We start from the raw sequence: 17940 nt of genomic DNA, 5'->3' as shown, positions 1-17940 counted from the left end.
CCCACTTGCAGGAAGAATTGGACTTGGCAATATCAGAAGACTGTAATTAGAAGGACTTGAAATGAAACCTGAACAGGACCTTGAAGTGTGATGTTAAATGTTGATGTTTCATGTTATATGTTAAGAAAGTAAACCATTTTGTTTTTTAAAATTTGTTGTTGCAAACTCATTCCAAGTTCTGCCCCACTGAACCCACAGATAGAGGTTACATACCCTCTCCTCCTTGCCCCACTTGTGACAAGACCAGATTCACCTCTTCCCATTCTGACTTGCCTTTATCCTCCCTTGACGTTTCCATCTCTTTCAGTCATCTGCTTTCTGCTGCTGATTCCATTGGATCATTGGGCAGAGATCTTCTGTACCAGGTCATTGACAATGTGAACCGGGTTCGGCTTCACCTCCCACCAATCTTTAAGGGCTTTGTTTGTTTTTTTGTTAATATATTAAAACCATTTGTAACTTTGTTTGTTGGTGTGTTGACTATTAGGTATTAAATATTATATATTAAAACCAGTGATTCTTCCACCATTTATTCATTCATTTATGGTCATCTCCAGAAGCCCTGCTTCAGGTACCCCCTCAGTAATGGCACAAAGCTCTGGAACATTCCCTCCAGAGAGATTCGTCTGCCCTCTTCTGTTGCCATCTTCTGCCAGCAGGTGAAGACTTTTTTTGATTCTGTTGGCATCCCTTCAGTGATTCTTCCTTCCTCAAGAACGTTTTAGTTGCTGTTTTTTCTGACTTTTTATGACATATTTTAATTCTGTTTTTAATTCACTTTAATGATATATTTTATTGAGGGTGGTAATTTTAATTGTTTTAAAATGTGATTTGATCATGCGTGTTTTAAATTGTGAGCTGTTTTGGTGGTGAAAAGGCAGGGTACAAAATTTGTAAACAAACGTTGTTTTAATTTTTGTATGGTTCTATTTGAAACGTTTTGATGAATTGTTATTGATTTGTTGTGACCCACCCTGAGCCCTGTGGGAATAGGGTGGGAAATAAATAAATAAATAAATGTATACCCCACTTTCATGGCCAACTGGAGATTCAAGCCTGAGTCCTCAAGCTTCTAGTCTGGCACTCTAACCACTGCTCCAAGCTGTCTTGGCTAGAATTCAGTCTGATGCAGAGAGGTTTGCAGGAAGTTTTTCATCCAGGTATTCTGCAGTCTCAGACCTGCTTAACTCCTATAAAGTTACTGTATTATATGTTTATTCCAATCATCCCCTGTGACTTTTTAAATACATCTGTCTCTTCCCCAGTCACCAGAGTATCATTTTGCATCACTGCCCACACCTTTAAAAGGGTATTTGACTGTTTCATACAGGACAGATCCATCAATGTGAATTAGGTGAGGTAGGTGGGGCTGAGAGAGCTCCTACCCTGTGAGGTAGGTGGGACTGAGAGAGCTCCAAGAAGATGTGACTAGCCCAAGGTCACCCAGCTGGCATGTGTGGGGGGAGGGAACTGTTGCCAATTGATTGTTTTAAATTACAGATGGAACTACTGTTTTATATTTTATTGTATGTTTTAATTATGATGTACAACGCCCTGAGCCTACTGGGGAGGGCGGTCTAAAAATATAATAAATAAATAAATGACTACTAACCAGGGTGACTAAAAGGAACCTCCGTATTGAGAGGCTGTAAACCTCTGGATTCTAGTACCCAGGAGGCAAACAGCAGAGAAAGGCTTCAGCCTCTATGATAGGGTTGCCAGCTGTGAGTTGGAAAATATGTGGAGATTTGGGGGGAGGAGCCTAAAGATGGAGAATAGGAAGGGGAGGGGAGAGACTAAAATGTGCTATAGTGCCATAGAGTCTACCTTCCAAAGTGGCCATTTTCTCCATGTGAACTAATGTCTGGGGATCAGTTGTTAATCCCACTGGAAATTGGCAACCTTACTCTATGTTCACCCTCCAGCCACTGTGTGAGACAGGACGCTGAACTAGATGTGATCCAGCTGGGCTCTTGTCATGTTTGATGGCACCATGTACTCATCTTCTGTCCCAGTGTCCTTTGTTCTTCATCATTCAGGCTTGCCTTTCTTTGCTTGTAGAGGGTTTAGTGCCCTTACCAATCACTAGTACTAAGATGTTGTTGAGATGCCAGGTCACCTGGACCCCCTTGAAGTCACCCGAAGAATGCAGCTAGCTGGTAGTTCAGCCAGAGTTTATTGGTCCCAAGCCAGCCCATGTTCCGTCCCCATTTCCCATGAATCCTCTTTTGCAATGGACAGGGATGAGGGGGTGGGGTTTAAAGCAAATCTATTGGTACTTAACTCCAGTGTATGATTCATTCCTGATTCATAAAAAATAAACAGTTAGCAAGGCATATGTCTAAACTGAGCAGCATTTACACTGTGGGAGCATAGAAACGTAATAATGTATGTTAACAAGATCAAACAACATTCCCCCCTTGGTCTGTCATTGTTAGTGTCACTAATTCTAGTTCCAGGAACATCGGTAGAAATATATAACAAGCTCAAGGGGGTAAGGGGGAGAATTCAACTGCCATTATGTGAAAAACATCCATCTGTTTTTTCCAGAAGTAGAAAAGAGAGACGGCCATGACACAAAGGACTCCAGATCTGCGAGGGAAATTGGGTTGGTGTGATGTTGTTTGTTTGCTTGCTTGCTTTGGTTTTAATTTTTAAAAACTTTTTTTGTTCATTTGAGGGTGATTGTGTTTGGAAAATTGGGTTGGTAATAAATGGGCTACGTTACAGCGATCGTTAAATCTGCCTCTGTTTTTCTTCCACAGAGATGCATCAGAGAATTAGTGGCAATTACAATGGTCTAACGATGTTCCCACTAAAGTCAAGAACAAATTTCACATTTGATGAGAATGAGAGGCAAGGATGCTGGGGACCAAAAATGATATTGGGGGCACAATCCTGCAGTGTCACTTCCTGGGCGTTTCTCCACTCTAAAAATAACGTGGAGACTTACTGCTTTCATCTGCGGCGGGACCTTTTCGGCGCGGGGTCATGTTCCCCACCGCAGCTTCCGCCCCTTCCTAAATGACCTCTGGCAGCCGCACAGCAGCCAGCCAAGCACGATCCGTTCAGGGGGTGTCCTGATTGGCTGCTGCGTTCGTGATTTTCCCGCCGCCTGATAATGTGGACCCTCCCGTCCAATCAGGGCATGGCGGGGCGTTCGTGATGCGCGGGGTTATCAAAAAGGCTCTGTTCAAAAGAGGAGCCGAAATGATGTGCGCTGAGGGGGCGCAAGAGGGGCAGAATCAGGGTGGCTGCGTTGTTGCCGCCCCTGTAGTGGGGAGTGCCGCTGGACCCCGTGCTAATTGGCAAGGTTAGCGCGCAACAAAAGGTGAGTGGGGAAAGGGCCCCTGTCAGGCTGGAGCCTGGCATCCATCAGGACTACACCGAGGGGTGGGGGAGAGAGATATGGTGGTGGAAAGTTACTTTCACTTTTGCCTTGTGTAACGAAGTAGATGTGCCTTCCGATCACATAATTGAGGTTTTAACGTAGAGTCTGGGGGATTTGCAAGTCCCAGCAACATTTCCAGTTATGTGACCTAGGGTTGCAAGGCTCAGCTGAAAATCAGTGGAAGACCAATAGGGACATGGGAGGCAACCGTCAGAGACAGTGTGAAGTCACTTCCAGGAAAACACCAGAAATGACATCACACATCTTTAGGAATTGCTGGTAACTCTATGGTAAACCTATAGAGTTTTTGGCAACTCTGACTGCCATCGCTTCTGGGGCAAATCTGGATGTGATACCAATCCTCTTGAGAAGTTTCCAGAAACTCTATGATTTTACCATAAATCCAGTAATAGGTTGACTTTGATTCAGTAAGCAACCAGTGGGAGCTTTGGGGGCAGGGACATGAGGGGAAAGTGTGACGGGCAAAAGGGCTGCTGGTGAGAGATTTTCCACCATGGTGGGAGGCCTGGCAGCTCCAGCATGTAGACACAAACACACCCACACCCAACTGCTGCTTGTAGAATACGTTGCATAAAATCAACTCAAATAGAAACTAATGAGAGTTTAATGACCAAGTAGGACCAGGCAACCTAGATAGGCACCAAGTGCTGCAATAATTGCAATGTCTATCTTTGGAATAGGGTTGCCAACCTTTAGGTTGTGGCAGGAGATCTCCTGGTAGCTGATCTCTAGGCAACTGAGATCCATTCACCTTGGAGGGTGGACTCTATTGCATTAAACCCCATTGAGGTCCCTCTTTCTCCAAACTCTGCTCTCCTCAGGCTCCACCCCAAAATCTCCAGGTATTTCCCAGCCAAGAGATGGCAACCCTACTTTAAGATGCCATCAAACAAGATTGAGATGCCATCAAACAAGATGGAGGGATTAAGGTGATGGTGGGCCCAAACATGCTTGGGATAAGCCTAGTCTCAGCAGCACTGCCAAGATCTCGTGGATTCACATTGGCCTCATATGGAAGGATACCAGCCTCCAGGTGGGACCTGGGAATTCCCCCCAAAATGGCAGCTCATCTCCATACTACAGACATCAGTTCTGCTGCAAAAAGGGATACTTTCAAGAGTATTCCACTGAGGTCCCTGTCTGCCCCAGACACCCCCCACCCCCCAAATTCCCAGACATCTCCCAACCTAGAACTGGCAACCCTCCCCTCTCCATCCCTTGTCAGTACCCAGGAGGACCAAGCAGGTCTGAGAAGCAATTACAGGCATATGCCGTGTCTTCTATACCACTGCAGACCCCAACTGTGCTGCAAGGGCCTTGGTGGCTTGGTTGGAGATCTACGGTTAGGTGCAGAGCAAAATGGCCTGCCACGCCCCTGTTGACTTGCAATGCATACCTGGGGTTCCACAGATCCACAGAGACAATTTGCATTTGCACGTGAATCGAAGGGAAATGCAGGGCCTTTTCTCTCCATTTCTTGTCCTTGCAGATTCTAAATAGGATGATCTTTAAAAAGTGGATGGTGTGGATTACAAATCTCTGAAGAAGTTGCAGCAGTGTGTTAAAATGATGCATTGCACCTCATGTTCTTTCTTCACCCAGCTGGATAGGGTTTTTTTTTCCTACTTAAACTCTTTGACTGTGTTACCAGGACAGTTTGTAGACACCATCTGCATCCCCTCCTGTTTTCCCAGATAAGACTTCACCTTTGGATGTCTGGCTGAAGTCCAACCAGCTGTCTGGCTGTGCTTGGCACTAGTGGCTCGATGCCTAGCGAAATTGGAGAGAGCTGGTTTGGGGATCTTCTGGTCGAAACCCAGCAGATTCAGATGACTTGTGGGCGCGGGTGAGAGTCATGGTTCAAGTTGCTTGATGAGTTTTGCCAACTGGGGAGGGAATTTATTTTTGTCTTTTGCACGCATGCGAAGGATGTGTAAGTCTGTCAAGAAAGAAAAAAATAGGAAGGATAGGAAACAGAGAGCATCACTGAATGGAAACTTGCAAATGGAATCTTGCATCCAAAGACATCCAATTCCCACTGCCTTTACACATTGGACTATCTCTATTTTTATCCTGTCCTTCCTTCAAGGTGTTTAGGGTTGGATACACAGTCATCCTTTTCTCCTGTTTATCCTCACAACTGTCCTAAGGGATAGAACAGACCCAGAGAGAGTGACAGGGCCAAGATGGTATATGCATAATATGTATGTCTATAGCAGGCTGCACAATGCAAATTGTTCATCGAGAGCACTCAGAACCTAAGGAGGGAGGGAGGGAGGGAGGGAGGGAGGGAGGGAGGGAGGAAGGAAGGAAGGAAGGAAGGAAGGAAGGAAGGAAGGAAGGAAGGAAGGAAGGAAGGAAGGAAGGAAGGAAGGAAGGAAGGAAGGAAGGAAGGAAGGAAGGAAGGACATTATCACAATTGTATCCCATTCTCCCTACAAGAATGTTAGGGACAGTGTAGATGAAGAGATCTCATGCTTGAAGTAACCTTGGAGATAGGTAACTGGCCCATAGCCATCCAATAAGTATCATGGCTAATGACACTTATTGGGTGGTGATGGGTCTTCCTCCCTTCTAGTCCAAGCACTACACCTTACTGAACTGCGAAACTGACAAGTAAGTTTAGGAAGGAAACAAAGAAAGGAGCCATGTTTGAACTCCCAAGTGGTGATATTGTAGACCCAAGAGGACACAGGTCGTTTCCCCACTTACCTGGGTGAGTGGTTGCTGCTCTCTACTCCCAGTGCGGGTCATTTCTGACGCGCGCCCGGGCTTCCCCACGGAAAGGTGCCGTTTCATCAAAAGGTGCCGTTTCAAAAGGCACCAGGAATGTCGCGTGCTGAGGGTGCGCGACAGTGGCAGCGTTGGGGCGGCTGCGTTGTCGCCGCCCCTGTAATGGGGAGTGCCGGGGGACCCCGCGCTACTTGGGGGGAGTAGCGCACAGCAGCAGGTAAGTGGGGAAACGCTCACACTTGCCTAAATTAGCTCTTCTGTTTTTGCTGGACATGGATCCCCTTCTCCTCTGCTATATCCGAATCCCAACTTCTGATTCTCTTGTCAGTTCCAGATGTAGCATCAAGGAGCCCAGCTGTTTCCTTCCAGCTTTGGCAACTGATACAGCGGACTCCTTGGATCATTTGGATAGTCAGATTAGACTCAAAGTTGAAGGGGACTACGAAACCATGTTATTTGGTCTGAGTGATACTAGCCTTATATTTCCCTTGCCTCTTTTCTGGGGCCACCTCAGTGGGGGGGGGAACCATGCGGAAAAAACAGTGCGGAACTCCATGGAGGAAACGTTTTATTTCCTGCCTCAAAAAAGTTTGCACGGAAAGGACTCCTGTTTGCCTTGGGAGGCTGGTTGACAGTCTGACAAAAAAGTTTCTGGTTGGATTTCAGGTTGGAGATGTTGTTTTGGGATTAGCACAGTCTGTTGTGTGCTCACTTTTGCTCCCTTGTAATAACTGCTCGGCTGTGCGGATGTGAATAAAGAGACTGCTGTAGAGCTCCCCGGGCTCCAGTATTGCTGGAACAAATTATTAGGGATTGTGGCCTATAGTACTGTGCATAGCTAGCTGGAACTAGGATCCTATTATGTAATTTTTGCATCGTTTAATGTATTGTGTTAATTCTTATGCTTTGCTTCAGCTCTGTTTTTAGATTTCTGATTGGTTCTACAACCCTAATGCTGTTGTATTGTATATTGAATATCCTATCCTGTCGGTGGCCAGTGTGGTTCAGTGGTTAAAAGCAGTGTACTCTGATCTGGGGAACCGGGTTTGATTCCCTACTCCTCCCCATGAAGTTTGCTGAGTGACCTTGGGCCAGTCGCGGTTCTCTCAGAACTCTCAAGCAGCAGTGGCGTAGGAGGTTAAGAGCTCGTGTATCTAATCTGGAGGAACCGGGTTTGATTCCCAGCTCTGCCGCCTGAGCTGTGGAGGCTTATCTGGGGAAGTCAGATTAGCCTGTACACTCCCACACACGCCAGCTGGGTGACCTTGGGCTAGTCACAGCTTCTCGGAGCTCTCTCAGCCCCACCTACCTCACAGGGTGTTTGTTGTGAGGGGGAAGGGCAAGGAGATTGTAAGCCCCTTTGAGTCTCCTGCAGGAGAGAAAGGGGGGATATAAATCCAAACTCTTCTTCTTCTTCAACCCAACCACCTCACAAGGTGTCTGTTGTGGGGAGGGGAAGGTGATTGTAAGCTGTGATGAGTCTTCTTAAATGTAAAGTAAAGCAGGATATTAAAAACCAACTCTTCTCTTCTTATATTGACTCACTCTATGCAACCCGCCTGGAGTTCAAGCGAGAAAGACAGACGACGAATAATGCAAATAAAGTTCAAAAAAGATATTCTCTCTTTCCCAAGGAAAGAGCTGAGGGGAAAGGCGAACATAAAGCAGTACACTTGGAGAGCGCCGAGTCATTACGTATGATTTCATAGCTTTTTTCCCCCTCTAACCTGCTGTAAATAAGCATATAACACAAGCATCCTAAATTATGCTAGACATCAGTTGTCGTTGGGCTGTTGTTGTTTTTTTGTTTTAATCCGCCGCAGTTGCTGAGGTCTGCTGTTTTCTCTGCTCTCTCCCACCTTTCGCATCAGCTATGATTTGGCACCGTTGGCGGTTTCTGCTCAGACAAGAGGGTCACGTCTGAGCTAGTCAGCAGACTGTCTGAATCACAATTTCAGCCCTCAAAAGAATGGTCTTTCTAGGTCACAGCTAAATATACCAACCGGAGGGAAGAAAATGGAAAGAGCTCCCCCCCCCCCACCCTCCAAAATAACCCACATAATGCCTGTCCTGGGTCTTGACAAAGAACAATATTTTTCTCTCTCTGTATCTTTTTAAAAGAAAAGCATAGTCAAATGGATACATGGCATGCTGTGCTCTGCCCCAGAGGAACACTGGAGTGTTAAGAAAATGTTCAGAAGGCACCGAACACTCTCGGGAGGGGCTGGGGCTCAGTGATAGAACTTTATACACAGAAGATTCTGGATTTATTTATTATTTATTTGTTTGCTACGTTAAACCCCACGTTTCTTCCCCAGTGGGGACCCGAAATGGCTTACGTCATTCTCCTCTCCACCATTTTGTCCTCACGACAATCCCTGTGAAGTAGAATTGGGCTGAAAGGGCGTGACTGGCCCAAGGTCACTCATGAACCTCCCGTGGGAGAGTGGGAATTCGAACCTGGGTCTCCCAGATCCTAGTCTGACATTCAAACTGCTATACCACCCTGGCATAGGCCCTTTCCGCACATTCCTCCACCAGCATGAAGTATGCCGGTGGAGGGTCAGGAACCGTTCGCACGCTAGCGTGCAGGCAGCCCTGACTGCCCCTGCAGCCGGAGAGGCGGCTCCGCATGGAGCCTCCCTCAGTGGTCCCCCTCCACTCACCTTCTTGTGCAGTGTCCCTCTGGAGGACTTCAGAGACCCGCCCACGCTGCCCTGTGACCTCCAGAGGTCGCAGGGCAGCGTGGGCAGGTCTCTGCAGCCCTCCAGAGGGACGCTGCACAAGAAGGTGAGTGGAGCCAACGGGGAAAGCAGCGGCTTCCCAGCGGTGCGGTTCATGCCGCACCATGGGGAAGACTCTATTTATCAATAACCTCGCTCATTGAGCAAGGTTTTCAGGGGCGGCTTCATGCCGCCCAGGGAAAGCCAGGACGGCGCTGCTGCACAGCAGCAACGTGTCCTGTGCGAACGCTCTCCCAGGGATGGCTTTTTGCCATCCCTGGAACGCTGTATTTGGCCTGTGCGGAAAGGGCCCTAGATTCAGTCCCACGCAGTGGTGGGATTCAGCAGGTTCACATCACTTCAGCAGAACCGGTTGTTAAAATGGTGCTTGTAAACAACCGGTTGTAAAATTATTTGAATCCCACCACTGAGTTCCAGCATCTCCAGTTAGGGGAAAGAGTATGGCTCAGTAGTACAGAATTTGCTGTGCATACAGGAAGTCCCAGAATCAATCTTTAACTTGTACAATTAAAGGATCTTGGGTATTAAGAAGATCTCCCTTAGCCCAAGCCCCCAAATGAAGCTGCCAGTCCCAGTATACCATATTCTTATTTATTTATTCATTTATTTATTCTTCGTTTTCATTTATAATCCACCCATCTCCCACCACAGCAGGGCTCAGGGTGGATAAACGACAAAGGTAAAATATATCAGTTTTAAAATATTCCATCCTTAAATAATCATGTGTACATAAAAAGGCAAGGTGTATTGGGAGTGACTCACTTTTTAAAGAGCTGCACAGGTGCATGAGCGGAGAGGGTAGGCCACACTGATGCATTTTCATGGTTTCTTCCTTTCTGGTGAAATTGTCCCTGTGCTTTTGAATTTCAATGGCTTCTCTGTGTAGTCTGACGTAGTGGTTGTCAGAGTAGTCCAGAATTTCTGTGTTTTCAAATAATATTCTGCACCCAGCTTGGTTTATCACGTGTTCTGCTATTGCTAATCTTTTCAGCTGAATTAGTCTGCAGTGCTTTTCATGTTCTTTGATTCATGTCTGGGCGCTGCGTTTGGTGGTCCCTATGTAGACTTGTCCACAGCTACCTGGTATGCAGTAGACTCCTGCAGCTCTTCTGATGTCTGTAGTAGAGTAACCATTAGCCTGTAGAGCCCAGTTTAGGTGATTCAGTTCATATGGAGGGAGGTGGGGTTCACAAATTATTTTCGCACGATCTACCAAAGTTTTTATTGTGCTCCTTTTCTGTCCTGGGTGATGATTGGAGTTTTTATGTAGGCTTCTATCAGTGTGTGTAGATTTTCTGTATACTGTGTGGCCCAATTGTTGGTTTGGTTAGCAGATGACTAAGACATCTAGAAATGGTAGTTTTTCCTCATTTTCTTTTTCCATGGTAAATTAGATGTTCAGGTGGATATTGTTAATATGGTCCAGAAATTTGTTTAGTTCTTCTTCTCCGTGGCTCCAAATTGTGAACGTGTCATCCACATAATGGAACCATATAGTGGGCTTTTTTGATGCTATTTCCAGGGCTTGTTTCTCAAAGTGTTCTGTGTAAAAATTTGCTATTGCAGGGCTCAGAGGGCTACCCATGGCTACCCCATCTCTCTGTTCATAGAATTCATTATCCCATTGTAAGTAGCTTGTAGTGAGGCAATGTTGAAACAGAGCTGTAATGTCTTTGGGGAAAATCTGGTTAATAAGTACCATGGTGTCTGCTATGGGGACCTTGGTGAATAGGGAAACCACATCAAAGCTGATCAGTTTGTCATTGGGGTTGAGTTTAAGGCCCTTTCCGCACAGCCGCTGAGAGGGGGTGCATCGGCATAAACACACACCCCGGGACTGTTCGCACAGACGGTCCCAGTAGGGGCACAGGGGAAGGCGCAGCCTTCGCACAGGCTGTGCCTTCCCCAACTGGCTTACCTGCTCCTGCTGGCTTCTATTATGTTGTGAAGGCAGGGGACATGCCCCCCTGGCCAGAGCGATGGCTCTGGAGATGGAGGCCAGGGGGGCGTGTCCCCTGGCTTTCACAATGCGATGGAAGCCAGCAGGAGCAGGTAAGCCGGTTGGGGGAGGTGGGAAGGAAACGTCGCCTTCCAGCCACTGCAGTTCAAACGGTAGCGGCTGGAAGGCACCATTTTGAAAAACCTCACTCATGGAGCAAGGTTCAAAAGTGGTGTTTCCGCGCTGCTTGAGTGGTGTGAGCACAGCACTGCTGGATTGCAGCAGCGCCTGCTGTGCGAACACCTCCCCAAGGATGGCGTATTTGCCATCCCGGGAGCTCTGTTTTCCGCCCATGCGGAAACAGTCAAAGATTGCCAGTTTTTTCTATGAAGTGGGCTGAGTGACTGTAACCCGGAATTTATTCAAAAGACTTGGAAATAGCCTGATTCTCGGTTTGGGGAAAATAACACAGGGCAGACTTGCTTTAGGGGTGGGATCTGTGTGAAGTGCCCCCCCCTCAAATGGGCTTTCCCCCATTCTAAACCCATTTGCCTGTGCAGAGTGGGCCTTAGTTTGACACCTTAACCACAACACCAGCTGGCTCTCATATATAGAAATAGATATAGATACCGTTCTTGGATAAATAAGTAGGAACTGCTTAGAATGAAGTCCGTTCGCTGTGGCTGGCTGCATGAGCAGAACAGCCAGTCTTCCCTGACAATTTTCCAGTGAAACATAAGAACATAAGAACATAAGAACAAGCCAGCTGGATCAGCCAAAGTCCATCTAGTCCAGCTCTCTGCTACTCGCAGTGGCCCACCAGGTGCCTTTGGGATCTCACATGTAGGATGTGAACGCAGAGGCGTAGCTACCATGGGGACATCCGGGGACAAGTGCCCCGGGCGCCACCTTGTGGTGGGCGCAAAAATTGCAGGTTCGTTAGTGGCTTTTTCTATTTTTCAGGGTTTTTCCCATTTCTGGCCTGCAGGGGGCGCAGTTTTTAGGCTAGCAGCACCAAACTTTCAGACTATTGCCAGGTGACTCTCCTGATGATACCAGCCAAGTTTGGTGCAGTTTGGTTCAGGGGGTCCAACGCTATGGACCCACAAAATGGGTGACCCCATACTCCATTATTTCCAATGGGAGCTAATAGTAAACGGCGCTACCATTTTGAGGGTCCATAACTTTGGATCCCCTGAATCAAACTTCACTAAACCTAGGTGGTATCATAAGGATAGTCTCCTGCTGATAGCACCCAGGTTTGGTGCAGTTTGGTTCAGGGGGTCCAAAGTTATGGACCCCCAAAAGGGTGCTCCATCCTCCATTGTTTCCAATGGGAGCTAATGGTAGATGGGGCTACCCTTTTGAGGGTCCATAACTTTGGGCTTCCTGAACCAAACTTCACTAAACCTGGGTGGTTTAATCAGGAGAGTCTTCTGAAGATAGCCTAAAAGTTTGGTACTGTTAGCTTAAACATTGCTCCCCTGACAGGCACCCTCACATTTTCCCCAGGTTCTCTCTTTAAATCCACCTCCTTTGGAGTGGATTTAAAGAGAGAACCTGGGCTCCCTAGATTAAAAAAAACATTAAAAGTATTGTTGAAGGCTTTCAAAAACCAGATTCAACTGGTAGTTGTGAGTTTTACAGGCTGTGTAGCCGTGGTCTGATAGATCTTGTTCCTAACATTTCGCCTGCATCTGTGGCTGGCATCTTCAGAAGTGTATCACAGAGAGAAGTCTGTTATAAGAGAAGGCTGGACACAGTGTATAATAGACTTCTCTCTGTGATACACCTCTGAAAATACCAGCCACAGATGCAGGTGAAACATTAGGAACAAGATACACCAGACCACGGCCACACAGCCCAGAAAACCCACAATAACCAACATTGAAAATGATGCTGTTTGGGGTGGGGAATCTACCCTGAAACAGCATCACTTTCAATGTTGTTTAAACTAGGGAGCCCAGAGTATCCCCTTAAGGTGGATTTAAAAGGAGAATCTGGGCTCTGTAGTTTAAACAACATTAAAAGTGATGCTGTTTCAGGGTGGATTCCCCCTCCTTAAAAAAAAATAGCATCACTTTCAATGTTGTTTAAACTAGGGAGCCCTGGGTGTGTTCAGATTTGTGTGTTGGGCCATGTTCTATAATGCAATGGTGACTTTGAGATGACCTGGTGCAAAAAATGTTGTTTGGTCGTGGTGGGGGAGGGAGGCTGCCCAAATGGGGGGGGGCGCAAAACTCAGATTTTGCCCCGGGCTCCATTTACCCTAGCTACACCCCTGTGTGAACGCAATGGCCTTCTGCGGCTGTTGCTCCCGATCACCTGGTCTGCTAAGGCATTTGCAATCTGAGATCAAGGAGGATCAAGATTGGTAGCCATAAATCGACTTCTCCTCCATAAATCTGTCCAAGCCCCTTTTAAAGCTATCCAGGTTAGTGGCCATCACCACCTCCTGTGGCAGCATATTCCAAACACCAATCACACATTGCGTGAAGAAGTGTTTCCTTTTATTAATCCTAATTCTTCCCCCCAGCATTTTCAATGAATGCCCCCTGGTTCTAGTATTGTGAGAAAGAGAGAAAAATTTCTCTCTGTCAACATTTTCTACCCCATGCATAATTTTGTAGACTTCAATCATATCCCCCCTCAGCTGCCTCCTCTCCAAACTAAAGAGTCCCAAACGCTGCAGCCTCTCCTCATAGGGAAGGTGCTCCAGTCCCTCAATCATCCTTGTTGCCCTTCTCTGCACTTTTTCCATCTCCTCAATATCCTTTTTGAGATGCGGCGACCAGAACGGGACACAGTACTCCAAGTGTGGTTGCACCACTGCTTTATATAAGGGCATGACAATCTTTGCAGTTTTATTCTCAATTCCTTTTCTAATGATCCCCAGCATAGAGTTTGCCTTATTTTACAGCTGCCATGCAACAAACAAACCTGTTGAGAACAATTTCTAATTAAAAGCTGCGGCATATATCTTTATCAAAGAACGTGTTCAACTTCTTGGAGGCTCTACGTCAGACTCCAAAGTGCATACCGGCTTTGCACTCCACAACTGAGAGTTATTTAAAAATCCATCTAAAGAAACAACAGAAAACAGCCCTGCCAGTCCTCCATTGATTTACATCTCCTTCGATGCCAAGTGCATCATACAAAGCATTCCAACTGGGCTGCAAATGATATGCCTTGTGTGGCACTGATACGTATGCAGCCTGGAAGAGTGACGTGTGCAGACTCTCCTAGACTGATCTTACCATGAGGTCACAGGCGAGACCTCTCAGTTTCCTCCTACCGTGTACAATAAGATGTGGCTACCTGGAAGAACTGTTGTAGCCATTTATTTATTTACTTTAAATGTTTATTGGTCACTTTTCTGCGTCAGAGAGACTCAAGGTGGCTTACGATGCAAATAGCAACAAAACAATAAATATATCAGCCCTGGCCCCTGCCTGGTGGAACACTCTTCCTCCAGCTGTCCGGGCCCTGGGGGATCTTGGCGAATCCCGCAGGGCCTGTAAGACTGAGTTGTTCCACCGGGCTTTTGGAGTGTCCAGTCGCTGAGTGAAGTGCCCCCCTTTTATTCCTCCGGTTCGGAGTTCCCATTGTCATCTATGGGACCCACTTTTCTGTTCCCCCCCCCCTCTTTGGGAGGGTTTTAATTGGGGTTATTGCGTGACGTCATCTTTGTCAATCTATCGCTGTGTTTTAATTTAATTTTAATGGGGTTTTGTTTGTATGATCTGTAAGAGGAAGTTATGTTGTACACCGCTCAGAGCCCTCCGGGGTAGAGTGGGATATAAAACCCATAAATAAATATAAATAAATAAATAAATAAATAAAAACCACACATTAAAATTCTTTAAAACTGCCCGTAGGCAGAAGGACTGAAACTAACCCAAGTCCATCATGAACAAAACCATCTTCAGTAGACTTCTAAAGACCAAAGGAGTGAGGTCCAAATGCACCAGCTGCCCTTAAAAATGCAAAGACACTTGTGAGATTTCACCCTGCTTTCCTTTTGAGTTTTCTTTTCCTTCCTTTGAATCAGCAGAATGTATTCATTTACTTGGCTGTTCAGCAATAGCGTCTCTCTCCACCGCCCCCCGCTTTCATTACTTTACAGCAGATGAAAGTTAAGAGGCCCAATTACTAACATTTTACGATAGCCCAGAATATTATGAAAGCTCTTAAGAGGTTATTAACACCTTTCCTTCACCTTGTTATTTAAAAACCTGCCACGTTTAATCATTTTAGCACCATTAAATTGGCATTAACAACAACCCCCAAGACTTACGTGCTCAAAAATGCCACACTTTTGACAACACAAAGGTAATAAAACATTTCAGAGGAAACCTGCAGGCATGAGGTGAATTGCAGGGCTGGTTCTTTCCCCCTCTCAAAATGGTAATTTTTGATCACTTTATCAACAGAATTTAATAAAAGGAAGGAAAGGGGTATCTCGCATGCAGCTCTCTTATTAATAATTTTCCCTCATTATTTTCCTGGCACTGTCAAGCCTGAGCAGATCAAATAAAGGACTTTGAGCCAGTGGGACTGGTGTTCTAATTCTCGCTTAGTTGTAAAATCGCTGGGTGACCTGTAATATTGCTGTATTTCAGCCTCAGTTCCTCGGCTGATAGGAAAACCAGTAGCCATTTATGCATGCACTGCTTACCCTGTGGTTGTCTGCTTCACAGTGGGGTTTTCCTGTGGTTTTTTGTTTGCACAAGGATTCTCCTCCTGTGAAGTACCAACTAGCTGAGCCACTCTGCCATTTTGCCTGCCCCCTGCTTCCTCATTGTTTACATGCAACTATTTGGGAAGATTGCCTGCCTTCTTTTTTCTCCCTGCCTTCTTTGGTCTCACATTAGTTTGCCAGACCATGTGAGTTTCTTGTCAGATTTCACTGGGTCTATTTCTCCAGTGATAGACATTCAGCATGGTGGGGAAAAGCCCTTCTGATCCTTCTGAATCTCCTTCGCTTTCTCTGCAAAGGGAGAGGAAAAGTTGCATTTTCAGAGCTTTTGGAAACTGCAGGGATTCTCTGATCTGAAGGCTGGTTGACTGTGGAAGAGGGGAAATGTATGCGTCACCAGGAATCAGAGAACATGACTTAGCTTTAAAATTTGTTACCCTCTAACCTTTAATTCCAAAATGGCAGTATCAAATAAGCAGTCAGTTTGTTTTGATTCAACAAGGAGCAGAGAGACAGCTGGCCAATAGCATGTTCTCGTCAGGGCTGTGACATCATACCTGGAATACCTGAAACCAAGGGGCTCAGCCATGGGTTAATATGGCTCTGGGGGAACCAATAAAATTATGCTTCTCAGGCAGAAGTTCTTGCACCTAACGAAATACTGCACTGGATCCAAGAGACAGAAGTGAAGAGTGCAGATGAGTTCACAGCAGACATCAGAGTCACATCAAGAAATTCTGGATGCATGCTGATTATGATTATTTTGATGCATGCTGATTATCTGACAAGCAATCATGTTTTGTATTTGGTACCTGAAATGCTATGTTTTTTAGCCTCTGCTAGCAAACATGCAAGCAGCCTGCGTAGCTTAGCTTAGGTCAAGCTATCAGAGCTGGGAAGCTGAACAGTGTCAACTAGAGTCTCTCCCCCTATGAGGAGAGACTTAGGGAGCTGGGTATGTTTAGTTTGGTGAAGAGAAGGTTAAGAGGTGACCATGATAGCCCTGTTTAGATATTTGAAGGGATGTCATGTTGGTGTGGGAGCAAGCTTGTTTTCTGCTGCTCCAGAGACTAGGACCCAAGGATGTAGACAAGGGGGGGGGGGTGTTCCCGGGTTCAAACCTCCCAATACATGTCCTAAGTTCCACCACCACCCCGTTTGTGTTTTTTTGGATTTTAGTTTTTTTCCAGTTTTTGGCCTGTAAGGGGTACAGCGTTTAGGCTAACAGCACCAAAATTTCAACGATTTTTTGGGAGACTCTTCTAATGATACCACCGAGGTTTGGTGAGGTTTGGTTCAGGGGGTCCAAAGTTCTGGACTCCCAAAAGGGGTGCCCCCATCCCCCATTTTTTCCAGTGGGAGCTAATAGGAGATGGGGGCTACCCCTTTGATGGGTAGCCCCCATCTTCTATTAGCACAGGAAGGTAAATCACTTCTGCTCATCTCTTGGCTGGAACACCCTGCAAAATAAGGTCACCACGAGACAACTGCAACTCAACAGGATGTTGCTCTTAGCAATCATGCAACTGAATTAGACAGCAATCAGTATAGGCAGTGCTGGGTTAGTTGGGATTTAGAAGGCTACCTTATATATTCCACTGACATGCAATGGCATTTGGCATCTCCTAGAAAACATTCAGATCTGTCGGGTAGTATTTGACAGCTGAGATGCTACTGTATGCCATTATTTTGTATCTGGCAGTATTTGTCACTATTACGTGATTTCATGTTTGTTTCTTGATGAAATCAAAATAACGAACACTTGAGTTTTAAAGTTTAAAAATATATATATATACTGACAACTGGAATAAAAGCCCAAAATATTGTAATGTTTTATTCTGAACATTTTCAAAAAGAATCATTTCAGGTTTAGAGATTCAATTTGGAAAATGGTTTCAGTGTTACATGAATTAAGGGTTGTAAAAGTATTGTGCATGGCAAATTTAATTTTATTACATGTGTACCCTTTTGTCCAAAGAAGACACAAGGCGAGCTTAACAATATGTGGAACTGTTTGTTTGGCAGCTCTGTTTTCTTCATGGCAGCCAATCTTTGCATTTGACTAACTACAGCCCAGTTTCTACAAGTTGGTCTTGTTACGTGAAATGCCCTTCCTTAAGGAAGAGAGTGTGACTGGCTATGTTTTTACACCTTCCAGATTTTGTAAGTCCACAATATAACAAATGTTCACTAGCTTGTAAGGACTAGAAACCCCTAAAACAGTAGAATTTCTTAGGTCCCACATTTGGAGTTTCTGCGTTTTTGGCCCTTTCCCCACTTACCCTTGTCGGAGGGTTGCTGCGAGCAATTCCCAGCATGTGCAATTCCTGGCGCGCGCCCCGGCTTCCCCACGTCATCAAAAGGCGCCAGGAATTTGAAAAGGCACCAGGAATTACGCGCGCTGAGGGGGCGC

Source organism: Sphaerodactylus townsendi, linkage group LG05, assembly GCF_021028975.2.
Source record: "Sphaerodactylus townsendi isolate TG3544 linkage group LG05, MPM_Stown_v2.3, whole genome shotgun sequence".
NCBI lineage: Eukaryota > Metazoa > Chordata > Lepidosauria > Squamata > Sphaerodactylidae > Sphaerodactylus > Sphaerodactylus townsendi.
This window is presented reverse-complemented; position numbering follows the sequence as displayed.